Genomic DNA, 13,815 nt, shown 5'->3' with positions numbered 1-13,815 from the left:
GGTGATTTTTCATGTTCAAAGACTCTTCTGATTTCCCAGGATTAATCTTAAGTGCCTTTTAGTACAACTGAAGTATTACTGCCACTTGTGAAATCAAATAGATCATGTAAGCTGAAGATTTAATAAATATCGAAATGTGAGCTATTTCTTTTTTCCTATTACAACATGTATTGTCGATGAGGGCGATATTGCCCCAGGGGGGAGAAAATGATTTTTTTCATAAAAAAGTTTTTACCTTTTTTACGTACAAAGCACAGATATACATAAATCAATATCCAATACAGTCATAGCATTCATATTCTATGGAGGGGATCGATTAGAAGAACTGTATGAAAAGATTCCTCAGGGGATCGATAACGAAAATAGGTTGTGAAATTCTGTGCTACAGCATCAGACTTGCCAATAATGGCCTTTACGTAGCTGGAATTCAAAAGACGAAGTTTGCATTTTAAATGTCTCATCCTTGAATCTCGGCCCTTTTCTGAGTTTGAGAAACTGAAGTTCCAAGAAGCAGATCTTTAGTGAGTTGATTTTTTGCGATATGCTCATGGTCAGCACATGTTATATCTGCCACGTTCTTACTAAAGACTCAATGCGGTCTGGATTAGGAGGCACATGCTGGGTAAGAAGATGCTTTGAAGACAGATGAACAGACCATCTCTGAAAGGCCTAGGACCAGTGAGTGTCCATTTCAACATTTACCAGCCCTTGCTCTGTGCTGCCCTCTAGTGCTGTCTCGGCCTCCAGCATGCCTCTTCTCAACAACCTTAAGTTGTCCTAAACTGAAGGATGGACCATGTGCCTTGCAGTGTTTCTTGGCACCAACATCCAGGAGGTGGTCACAGAGAGAAAAGAATGCCCAAAGATAAAGATTTCCTTGCAGGAAGAAACAAGTGTCAGGAGGAAGGAAACGCTATAGAGTTTCTCATCTGCCCTTTAACCCTGGGAGAGCATGGACCAACTGCCCACAAAGCTGTTGTTATCATAGGCAACACAGCTCACAAAGGAGCAAGGCAGCAGCTGAAGACCATCATTTTCTGTGTTAGGCAGAATTACTAAAATGGTGGCCCAAAGATGTCTGCCTTAATCTCCAGAGCCTATGAATGTGAGATATCAGTCCTTTAATTGTATTGTGTTATATAGCACAGTCGACCTCATGGGAGAAAGAGAACCCAGAGCCTGGCCTGATCACACGGACCCTGAAAAGCTGAGAGCTTTTCTCACCTGATGGCAGAAGAGAAATTTCGAGAGATACTATGTGTGTGAAAGACTCGATGTGCCCTTGCTGCTTTGAAGGTACGCATGGCCACATGAGAAGGAACACGGGTGGCCGGCCCCTAGGAGTAAAGAGTAGACCCCAGCTATTAAGGAAACGGAGACTTCATTTCTAACTGCAAGAAAATAAATTCTGCAACGAGCAGAGTGATCTTGGCAGCAGATTCTTCCCTAGGACCTCCAGATCAGAGTCTAGCCTGGCCGACACCTTGATTTTAGCTTCGTGAGACCCTTAGCAGAGAACACAGTGGGCTACCCAGGCTTGCGACCTACAGAACCATGAGCTAATAAATGGGTGTGATTTCAACCTGTAAGTTTATGGTAATTTGTTACACGGCAATCGTAAACTAATACATTTTCCCTTCTCTATAATCACACAATGAGTGGCATCGTTTGTCTCTTAGGTCACAGACCCTGGTCAGTGACAATCAGTTTGAATCAAATTTCCAATCTTGGGTCTCTCACTGATCTTCTCAACCCTGCGAAAAGCTACGATCAATCCCGGCCACTCAAGTCCTAGCTCTCGATTCCTGCTCTGATCGACTGTCCCTTACAGGGAGTTTCATCACCTTCGCTTAAATGATCAAGGTCTCAGTGCTCCCCATCATCCCGCCCTCCGTCACCTGGTTGACTAGTGCTCACCATCTTCTCCAGCCCATGCGTCCATCTGATATATTTCACTCGAATTGTCCTTTTTCCGCTTAGAAACTTTTCTTTCTACATCTAAAACGCTTCGTCTGCCTAAGTCCCTATGCCTTCATTTTCCTAGAATGGGCTGCTCGAAGGATTATGCCAGAAGATAAGTGAAGTCTGAATACTCTTCCATGCCTTAATTTTCCTAAATTTTCTGTCGGGAAGGAGAAGCAGGAACTGCTAAGTTATACGCTAAGGCACAAAGAGAAGGAAGGGGATTATTAGGTATTGGATGTGGCTGAACTTGAAGCTTTTCGAGTATTTTATCGACTCTGGTACCTGCTGCAACGTTTAAATATTTCTACGCCTCATTTTTTCTCACGTGCAAAAGAGTACTTACACTGTTTAACTCATAGAGTTGCGAGGAAGGATAGAAATGGTAAAGGCCCAAACAACAGAAACTGGAATATCGCTGTGAGTAGAATTCAAAGAATCGTTTGCATAAAATGCTTTCTATTTTTCAGGAGATAGTTTTGTAAATAATCTCTTTGTCTCTTCCATCATCACAAGAGCAAAGCCACAGTTAACCTCCTTTAAGGCAGACTTTAGCCTTGACACTTAGAGCATTGTATGATGTGGAAACAATCATTTGACATTAAGATGCTGTATTCATTACTTCATACATACATTATGTATATACTTTATGTATATTATGTATATACGTATTATATACACTGTGTATACACTCCGTATACTTTATATACGTTATACACCTTATGTATATAAATGTATTTACATTATGTATATGCTTTATGTACTTTATATACTTTATACATACTTTATGTATGTATACATATAAACATATGGAAAAAGTTTTAGAATTAGGAAGAAAGTTTTGCAGTTGCCACATTCGTTAGGATATTTCTGTTGGTTTTTCTGTAAAGTCGAATAAACCATAAGTCCCCTGAGGACACGGCACATGTTTAATTCATCTTGGATATCTATAAGGTCTGCTGGGAACTGTGGCCTCAGTGGGCACTTGACTTATTTATGCATCAAAAAAACAGTTAAACAGTGAAGTTTATGCTGAAAACTGTGGTGAGCTCAACATTTGATTTTTTTCCCCTGAATTCTCTTACGATCCTACTAAACACAGGTTGAATTTTTCTTCGAATTAAGAGACCTAAATATTTGTATGACAGAAGGAAGGGGGATACTTAGGGGTTATAGGGAGTAGGCCAGACCTCCCCCGAATCTCCATGTTCCTCAACTTTTGACTTCTACTCAGATTGAAAAAGAAACCCGAAGAGCATAACATAAAACGGCCAACATATTTCAAACTTTCCTTTCTTTTGCATTTCCGGCTCGTTACCCAGGCAGTATCGCCAAGGTCTTAGTGGCTGGACCCTGTAGGAGCCACCTGACACCAGCTGCTCCCTCATGGACTGGAACATCAGGGACTTTGACTTCCAGAGATGAGACAGGCTTGCTGGAGTTTTCTTTCTGTAAATTACTTGTCATTAAAATAACAATAGATACACTCATTAGTCAAATTAAAGATCATCTTTCTGGAAGTGTATCAAATGCAGACAAAGTATAAAGAAGCATTGTTGGTAGTTTTAAAAAAATGTGAACTTAATGAATAACTTTGCTGTTAAAATTCAGCAGCCAGGGGCAATGAAAAATTCCCAAGGCTTTAAATTCACAGCCTTGGCAGACTTCTTAATGGCCTATATTCAAGATAGCCTAGCTTTCCTGACTTAAAAATAAAATCTCAAAACCACAGAAGGTAGCATTATTATACTCAAAATATTCTTTAGAAAAGATCCTATTAGTTGATGGTTCCCAATTTGCTAAAAAGTTGACTGTTGCGATGTAGTCTCTCACTAGCTCGGCCTTTAAACATAATGTAGCATTATTTACTGCTTTGACCTGTACAGCGACTTAAGGAATTCAGCATGCTTCACCACAATCGGCTGATTAGCTGAGTACCTGCCTAAGCCATTAGTGCCGAGCCGGGGTCGGCAAAGTACGGCCCTCTGCCTGTTGCGTGTGGCCTGCGAGCTACAGATGCTTTGTATATTTTAAGAGTTGTAAGAAAAATCAAAAGTAATATTTTGCGACATGTGAAAATTATATGAAATTCAAATCTCAGAGTCCATATATAAGGCATTTTTGGGAGCAGCGCGGTCACCTCCAATTGTTTACCTCTTGTTTAGGGCCGAGTTGAGTAGTTTCCACAGAGACTGCATGGCCCGCAAAGCCCCAAATATTTACTATCTGGCCTTTACAAAGAAGTTTGCTGACCGCTGGCCTAGATTTACGTGGTATGAAAATGGTACAAACAGCCTGAAACTCCTCTTCCCCGCCCCGTCGCCCCGCCACGGCCGAGGACAGAGCTGCCCACAGATCCTGGAAGTCTTGTGACCTAGGCTGTGAGCACTACCCTTGTTCCACACTTTCTCCTAATTGCTGGGACCGAGGAAGGAGGGTTGTCACCAGCAGCAGAGCCCACCTCCGCTCTCTTTGGCTGCAGGAATATTCTGCTTGTTCCCTTTAGAGATGGAATAGAAATATCTTAATATGCGATCAAATCTACATAAAATTAGCAAGTGGTTCCTGACTGGTTAACCACTAAGGACCCCTCCCCCCTTTTTGAAATGCCAGTGCTGTGCTTATCATTAAAAACAAAAACAAAAACCAAAAACAGCTTTACTGAAGGATAATTTACATATCAGAAACTCACACATTTAAAGTCTACAATTCGGTAGCTCTCAGTACACTCACAAGGTTGTGTAACCATCGGCACTGTCTAATTCCAGAACATATTCGTCACCCCAAAAAGGAACACCACGCCCACTAGCAGTCACTCTCCATTTTCCCCTCCTCCCAGTTCCTGGCGACTACTGGTCTACTTTCTGTTTCTAAGAAATTTGCTTTTTTCAGGACATTTTATATAAACAGATCACATAATGTGGGGCCCTTTATGGCTGCCTCCTTTCACTTAATATGTTTTAAAACCTCTTCTCTTTAACTTCACAAAGCCCCACATTTAGAAGTATCTGATGAAAATAATCACTTAAAAATGATGACTGCACAATTTCTATTGAGGTTTTTGAAATGATGAAGATAGCCTACAAACTTTTCTTACAGACTCAGGGCATCGCTCTGCCACTGTATGCTCATTCTATGATTTACTCAGCAAATATTTACAGAGCGCCTGGTAGATGCCAAGAACTGTGCAAGAGAGGGAACGAGACACGCCTGAGTTTCAGATCTAGCTCTTCACCACATTACTTTTCATTAGATACTGGCTCGATCTGCCGACCCCTAAATATCTTATTGCCAACACATTGTGTGGATGTTGCAGAGTTCTAGTCTTTTATGTAAAAATGATGTCGTTTCTTAAAATGTTCAAATCGTTTAAGTTGCCTTCCAGATAGCTGAAGAAAGCTCCTGATTCTTCATCCCCTCATTTTCCTACTTACCTACCTCCTATTTTCTTCTCTTCCATCTCGAGACTCCTTTATTTGTGTAATATTTTGAGTCCTATAACACACACCGACAAGATACTGCGAATATCCACGGAGTATCAGACAGGCGAAGGGAACAAAATTTAAACCTTGTCCATTAATGAATTTTTTCTTAGGACCTATATCCCTGCCAGCATGTCATTGCTCACTCGCTAGCAAAGATTCAAAATTTCCATTCCAGAAGTAAGCTAGGCAAAGTCTATATAATCCAGGCAGTGAGAACTTAAAATAGTGGCTTTAAGATCATTGGATATTCGAAGCCAAATGGTATCTCTTTCCTCCAATCAGGTGAGTCTCTCCCACGGAGAGATCATTTAACTGTTGGACATTTGTACTTACTAACATTGCTTGATCCTAAAGGATAGAGTCCAAATCAAACACATCTGGGCATATTTAACCTGGAAAAATGCCCCCAGAAGGCCCTGTTAGCTTTTTCTTTGAAGTGCTGTCAGGGATCAGAGTAACTGCACGTGTTCTGTGCTGTGTAAAGGGGGCCAAACATGGGTAAAAGCAATAGGGAGACACATAGAGATTTTATCTAAGGATAAACTTTTTACCTGCAAATGATGTCCCAAATAGGAATGGGCCTCGTGAGAATCCCCTGCTATGCTAGCATTTCTGGAGTTGCTGGTGACAGTATAGGAATCAAACAAGACCAGGTACGAAAAAAATGAACCACAGACCTTTGACTTGCAGTGATGTAGTCTATGGCAGAGGTGGTGATAAGAAACCAGTCGGGAAGATTTTTAATTTAAAGCAGCTATGATGGTTCAATCCCAAAGAGTCGTGTGTTTTTGAAAGTTCTAAAGATGATGTCTCAATATCAATGGTAACATAATTGTAAAAGCAATTTAACAGATAAAAAAGAAAGCATTAGTTCACATTTATAGGTAAATGTTACAGATTTTTAACCTGCCCAGATATTTAATATTGTTGTATCTTTAAAAAAGAAAAAAGAAAAAAAGAAAAAAAAGAGAAAAGATATTTGGGCACAAGGCCAAAAGTAGTCTTTGGAATTAAAAAGAAAAACATATATTCATATATATGTAAATTTGAATGGTAAATAGTTTACTTTTTAGAGATTCTTAAAATTAAAACGATCATTAGACAAGAGCTCTACGAGAAAACCTGAAATTTAAAAACACAAGGCAACATATGTCTTTTTTTACAAGAAAACCATGAACCATAGGGATGACTCTACCTTGACGTTATCGAGTACACAATAATTTAAAACCTAGACACATTCCATTACCCTAGGCTGGATCTAATCAGAAGTATTCTTCATTTATTGAAATTACATTTTCTACCCTTGGTTCAAAGTTTAAAATCTCAAAGCTAACGCACAGCTTGAAATGCTCTCAGAAGGCTTTGGAATCAGGAAAAAAGCATGAATTGCCTGTGCTACCTACATTTTTAAGACTGACAAATCTTTTCTTAGACTAACTATTGCTTTCCTATCATGTTTCAACTTGAGAGGCTCCAGTGAGGTCTAGTACCAGCCAGAGTATTTGAGAACCACTACAGCTTCAATTATGATGTTCCATTACATAGAAGTGACATTTTATCCCAAAGAACCAATGTTACGTTTTAAAATTCACTTTCCATTAATTAATTCAGTAATCCATACATTCAGCAGATAAGTAAGTAGGTTGTGTGCTAGGCATTGAGAAAAATTCAGATGATCTACTGCCCGCTGCACAGGTTTCAAGGACTTATTCAGAGTTGTTTGAAAGAACACCAAGAATCTGAAGTCCTTTTTTTTCTTTACTGACAATTTATGAATTTGCGTGAACGTTCAGCTGCCGTTATAACCTCGGCCAATAATTCCAATTTGTAAGACGATATTGTAACTCTTAAGGGTCACCTCATACAATCCTTGCATATAAAAGAGTAAAGGAAGGCAAAGAGATAGTCCAGGACAGTTGGGGACCAAGGTGACATTATTAGGTTTAAACCATGACACTGTACCATAAAATAAAGCTTGTCAGGCAATGTTGGAAATCAGAGGCATGTTACTTTGGGTCCTAGCAACCTTTTGCTATATAACTCCAAAAATAAATGAACCTCTTGCCCCGCCCACAAGGACTATGCAGGAAATGGAAGTGTGCACGACTTCCTATAACACGGATCTTAAATGAAGTCGCATAAAGGATACATTAAGTTATAATGTTATAACTTCATAGAGACTTTCTGGAAGAATATTACATAAAGAAAAGTGGTATAATTTCCTACAAGAAGGGCAATTGTGACCTATGAAGTTATATGTATTCTTAGTTTAGAAGCAAAGATTCCTCTGTATAAACAAAGGAGGATCATTTCCTTGGCTCATATGGATATAATATTTCTTCCTCCAAGGCCTTCTCTAAACATAGTCTATAAATCCCCTTGGACACTTTTTAACCGGAGTCAAGCATTTTCAAGTATTTTTGAGTATTATTTGTCATGCTATGAAACTACTACGTTTACAAATGTATTCTATTATTTTAGGAGCCAATCTGTATTTCAATGTATTTGTTCTTGGCTAATTTTCTTATTAGAACCCATCCACTCCCAAGAGCCTTTGCTGTATTTAAGTGTCACTTGAGTTTAGTCTGCTGGGAACACAAGCTCATAGGAAAGAACAAACACACTTCAGGACACACCTTCATCGAGAAATATAGATACCTCAGGCAGTTTATAAATCTCTATTTCTGAGAAAGAAAGGCTTCACTCGCTCTGGATTGGCTTAGCATTGCTGAGGGATTTGTATTATAATACAATTCAATGTTTTGTTTACAGACAGGGCCATTATAGCTGTGAATTAATGATAACTATCGTCAGAATCTTCGAGCGCACTGTAACAACTTAGATTACGTTACTAATAAAATGAGTAAGGATAAGGATGAAAACAAAAGCGGAATTTAAATTGTGTAACTGATATAGGAATATTTAATTTTTACATGAGGTTATAGCTGATTCTTGTCTCAGGTAATCTGTAATTTATATGTAAATATAAGATACGTATTTTAATTCTAATACCAATAAGAATATACTATTCTCAGTATTTCAAATAATTATTTCCACCCTTTTAATTCCAAAATAGAAAAATATATTTGTATAATATCTTAAGATATAATAAATATAAAATATATTATTTTTACCCTGTAAATGCAATTTAAGGTTAAAAAAAAAGTTGTATTTTATGATAAAATAATGATTTTTACCATGTAAGTATAATTTTAATTTAAAAAACTGATTGTGTTTTCTCTTGCTGTTTCAGAGCTCTTTAAATGTCTTAAAACCTCTACCATTAGAGAATTCAGCAAAACAAGCTAAAAAAGAAAAGCCAATATTGTGTCGATTTCTCTACAAAATTCTCTATCCTTACAGATATACCTCGCTTAATAGACATTTTCTATCTATTCAATTTTATACCTGTTAAAATAATCATATCTAATATGTGATAAACTCAACACGAAGTAAAATAAAATCATGCTTACTTGAAATTTTGTTCCTAATTATGTGTGCTCAATTCGTTTTTTAAAGTATTGAGTACAAACTCTTTAAGAAACAAGGGCTGATATCTTTCTCCATTAACCACTAACCTTCAGTCATAATGGGCAAAAGCAAATTTAAAGGGACCGGGATTTATCAGAAGTAACCAGGTGGGCACCCGAACATATCTCATGGTAAGAAGATGCTTGTCAAGTTTCCGCGACCCAGCGAGGTGGTTTGAAGCCTGAGCTTTTCCTTGTCTTCCACCTAGACCAGTGATTCTCAAAGGGGGCTGGGGTGTTATTTTGTCCCCCGGCGGACATTTGGCATGTCCGGAGATATTTTTGGTTGTCAAAAGTTGCGGGGGAGGGTGTGGAGGGGTTGCTACTGACGTCTAAAGGGTAGAGGTCAGGGATGCTGCTAAACATCTTTCGATGTACAGCACAGCCCCACAGAAAGTTATCATCTAACCCCAAATTTCAATAGGACCAAAGCTGAGAAACTCTGACTTGGAATAATCCTGACTGGGTGTTGGGGAACATTTAAGATGAAAGTCCAAAGAGCCTGTGAATGTGTGTTTATGTATAGATGCCTATCTATCTATATATTGATAATGGAGATAGATCGTGCTCCTAGTTAACTAATGCAAAGGCAAGGGAATATGTTTGGCGGGGAGGGGGAAGAGAGAAATTTTATATAGTCTTGGCAATGTGGCAATTCTTTCTAATATTAAATGTGTCTATTCTCCAAAGTGAATATGCATGAAGTATGGGTCTGCCATATCTTGAGTATCAATTCTGTGTATGATGTTTAAAGATGTATTCTGCACAGCGCTGTTTCCTTTTTGTTCATTGATATTTTAGCCAGGGCTCAACTGAAGAACCAGCAGTCACGGGGAAATTTAACAACTCCGTCATGCACCAAGTTAGGCTCATCCGGGTGAGAGCATTGTACCCAAGAGGTATTGAACACACCTATATTGCATTAGGAACTAGTCCTTCACCTATTCACAACCAATATAAATGAGACACCATTACACACCTACCAGAATGGCTAAAATAAAAATGGTGACAACATCGAATACTGGGGAGGATGCAGAGAAACTGGATCGCCATTACATTGCTGGTGGACATAGTCGATGGTTCAGCCATTCTGGAAGACTCCTGGGCAGTGCACTGCAAACTGAACACGCACTGACCACATAACCCAACAATCGCACTCCTGGACATTTATCCGTGAGAAATAGAAGTTCACGATCACACAACCTCCTGTACATAAATGCTCATAGAAATTTTACTGTAATAGCCCAAACTGGAAACAACTCATACCATGGAAAATCACTGAGTCATGAAAAGGGTCAAAATGCTGATACATGTGATACCTTGGATGAACCTCCAGAGAATCATGCTGAGTTTTAAAAGATATCAATCTCAAAAAGTTGTATATTGTATGATTACATTTATATAATATTCTTCAAGTGACAAAATTATAGAGATGAAGAATTGATTACCGGTTGCCAGGGGTTAAGGAAGGGAGATGGGGGTGGGTGAAGGGTGCCTGGGACCTCCTTGTATATTGTTTTGTAGCTTCCCATAGATCTATCATTATTTCAAAATGGGAAAACTTTTTAAAAACCACTATTTCTATATACCAAAAGAGCCCTGGAAAACAAGAGCATGGCTGCATTCATAGCTGTAGAGCTGCTCAACGTTATATTCTTAGCTTTTTATAGTAGCAACCCTATGGACCTCTAAAATACATTCTTTTCTGATTCTACCTTTTACATTTACTGCTCTGCTTAGTATTTTTCTTTTTGCTTTAAGGACATAAAATATATATGCACAAGTATAAATGCAATTTCATTTCTGAGTATAGTTTTAAATACAAGGTAGGTAATATTGTGAAATAATTTAATTGTCATAAAGAATAAAATGGGTAAAAAAGAAATGCTTTCTTGGATTACGCTACGTGATAAAGACCCTTTCCTTAACCAAACTTTAGTCAGGCTCCTCTGAGCCCTCCTCTCGACTAAGCCTTGACCTTGGTCTCTGTCCTTGCTGGGCCTGCACAGCCCAATGTTAGCAATAATGTACAACGTGATGACTATCATTACCACTACGGTACGGTACTTACGAAAAGTGTTAAGACCGTAAATCATAAGAGTTCTCATTACAAGGGAAAACATTTCTTTCTCTTTTGTTTTTTTTATTTAAGGTTTTTTCCAGGGTGTTACATCTATATAGATGATAGATGTTAACTAACATTGTGGTAATCATTTCTCCATATATGTAAGTCGAATTATTATGTTGTGCACCTTAACCTTATATAGTGCTATATGTCAATTATATTTTAATAAAACTGGGAAAAAAGAAAACTTGGTATCCACATAAAAAAATAGTGCTGCTAAGTCAGTTTAAAGAGAATCGACCACCCGTGATATCAGATCACCAGGCCCGCCTTCAGTAAGAATCCTGTGAAGTCGGCTTAGCAAGAATCCCCCTACCCTAGATGTCTCCTTTTATTAATTTTCCAGCACTCTATAAATTCCTGGCTGTCTGTGCTATAATCAGAGTTGAGTCAGATCTTCTTCCCCTATTGCTATCACAATAGTCCTGAGTAAAGTCTTCCTTACTGTTTTAACAAATGTCAGAATAATTTTTTCCTTAACATATGAAAACTAATGATAAGTGATCATGTCCATCGATAAGATTGGGTATTGTTTTAGCATATTAGGAGCATTTGTTCTACAAAGGTATACTTTTAGCAACAAACTACAGTTTCCTTATACGTTCTACAAAGGTGTACTTTTAGCAACAAACTTCAGTTTCCTTATACTTTACAGAGATATTTTTATCTGTACACACAAACATAAGCATGTGTGCATATGCACACGTACACAGGTATCTGCCTGAAGAGATGCCTTTATATCATTACGTCCATGTAATACATTACTCCACTGTGTGTACATAGGTGCAGATACACACACCTCTATGTGTGCATGGGCGTATATTTATCAGAGGCCAACAAGCAGAAATGTCCATGAAACCCAGCTTCTCTGAAACCTAAAGTTTGTTTCCAGAAAACCAAAAGGTAATCTAACATTTCTTAATGCCTGATATGTAACCAATATTGTTAAGTACTTTATATTTCACCTTTTATATATAGTTCTTCATGTCGTCATTATATAACTCTACGACTTGCTGATAGCATCTCCATCTCACGGATAAGAAAACTTGGAAGGCTTAAGGAATCAACCCAAGGTCACAGAGCTAGGAAGGGGCACATCAGCATCCTCGCCCCAGGGTCTCTGACATTGTGCTTTCCAATCTACTGCCTGGAGTGATTCTCTTAACTAAACAGTAGTTTTATTGCTGTCAAAATAATGTCAAACACCATTGTACTAGACCTGGCATTTTCATTTTTTTTTTTTTCCTGAAAGAAAGATGTCTTTGTTCAAATGAAATCTCAATCAGAAGCCTAACATTTTAGAAGAGCGGAAAAGCAGAATGAAACATACGAGCTCTTGTTGAAATGGCGGGGAACTAGAGGATGGGTCTTGGTCCCTCATCTCTTCCCTCTTCTTGTGTCTGTGGCAAAAACACTCTCCTCCTGCCCCACGCAGTTCTCCTCCGTGGAACCCTTAGGGCTCTGAGGAGCAAAAGGTCAAAAGGTACTTGCTGTGTCGTGAATGATAAGATCCTTTGGCTCTGACCCAGGAGTCTCATGTCCTCTGCCAACATCCAAGAAACAGCAGCAGGCTAAATTTCTGGCTTGCAAGTAAAAAAGTCTCAGAGCCTTCACATTTTTGGATGAACACCATTCTATAACTTATTTAACACACACTTACACAGTACTTAGTCTGTATCAGGTGCTACTCTAAGTGGTGGACAAATACTAACTCATTGAATCTTCCTAACAACCTTATAACGTAGGTAACTATTATTTCCATTTTACAGGGAAGGTAACTATAATCACACAATTAAGTAGTTGGATCGGCCCCATAAAATGATAAGTATTTGTGCATATATAAAGCACTAAATGATTTTCCTTATTAAAAGAATATACGTTGAAACCGCAGACCCATGCAAATGCTCTCCTCTAGCTGGTCTTGATCATCAAGCCCCAGTCTTCAAGAAGGCTGACACAGAACCATCCCAATATGTAGAAATATTAAAATCGCTCTTATAAATGATGCACGCTGACATTTTGTTTTCTGATAGGAATAGTACAGACTATTTCCTTAAAGACTTTTCCGGGGTCTTGAGTATTTAATGTAAAACCTCTTCCTTGGAAAATGGTCGCAATTTCAACAAACCGAGTACTAACAACATAAACATCCTCCCAGAATTAGACCCTCAGGAGCAAGCTTTCAACACTTCGGAAGTTATTTTTAATTTATAAAGCTCAGTCCCTTGATATCTGCTGGCTAGAGAGTGGAAGAGAAAGTGATAAACGGGCCTGGAATTCTAGACTCACACATGAATGTTTACTGTGAAGCAGCCTCCACCTCCATGCATACAAAATCTTTAGAATTAGCTATATCACTATAGGCGTCCCCTTTGGATTATTTCCAATATACTTGGGGACAGTCCACAAGATATAGCACTCTGGTGAATGATTATAAAGATAGCCTAAAAATGAATATCAACAATAATCTAAAAAGGAGAATGTGAACAGACACCGCATAAGAAATGAATGGCCTTTAAATATATGCAAAGATGCTCACCATCACTTATAAGATAAATGTGACACTACACAGTAATACCTCTTTTCATGTGACAAGTAGGCAAAGATGTACCGGTTGGACAATGCACTCTCTTGGGAGGCTCTGGGGGAGCACTCACACACTGGATAGGCAATTTTACTTATTCATCAAAATTAGAAACCGCATATACCCTTT

General features: G+C 38.5%; 1 protein-coding gene across 4 annotated transcripts in view; it reads right to left on the bottom strand.

The window, feature by feature from the left end:
• MID1 (midline 1) overlaps window positions 1-13,815 on the bottom strand; it is a 309,332-nt gene that overhangs the window by 120,857 nt on the left and 174,660 nt on the right. Inside the window, exon 1 of one of the 4 annotated variants that reach the window (XM_039874062.1) lies at window positions 5,401-5,581. The exons of the other annotated variants lie outside the window; for them this stretch is intronic. The gene's annotated coding sequence lies outside the window, so the exon portion shown is untranslated. Of the gene's footprint in view, window positions 1-5,400; window positions 5,582-13,815 lie in introns of those variants that run through there. 4 annotated transcript variants of the gene reach the window in all.

This window comes from Pteropus medius, unplaced genomic scaffold, assembly GCF_902729225.1.
Source record: "Pteropus medius unplaced genomic scaffold, Ma_sr-lr_union100, whole genome shotgun sequence".
NCBI classification, from domain to species: domain Eukaryota; kingdom Metazoa; phylum Chordata; class Mammalia; order Chiroptera; family Pteropodidae; genus Pteropus; species Pteropus medius.
This window is presented reverse-complemented; position numbering and strand designations above follow the sequence as displayed.